Raw genomic sequence first — 228 nt, forward strand, 5'->3', positions numbered from 1 at the left:
CCCCCCCAGGGAAGGTGCCTCCCCCCCCTCCCTGCGCAGCCTGTAAATCCTCTTCCTCCTTCATATAACTTCTTGTTTTCTCCATTTCTTTCCTTTTTGTTCAAGTGTTTTCTCTCTATGATGATTTTTAAACTTTCTTTCAGTATCTAAGCCTTGAAAAATTACCTGTCCTAAACTTCCCAGAAGACAAATCAGTCTGTCTGCACAGCTTTGTAGCGATCCCAGGAA

This window comes from Antrostomus carolinensis, unplaced genomic scaffold (genome assembly GCF_000700745.2).
Source record: "Antrostomus carolinensis isolate BGI_N321 unplaced genomic scaffold, ASM70074v2 scaffold47131, whole genome shotgun sequence".
NCBI classification, from domain to species: domain Eukaryota; kingdom Metazoa; phylum Chordata; class Aves; order Caprimulgiformes; family Caprimulgidae; genus Antrostomus; species Antrostomus carolinensis.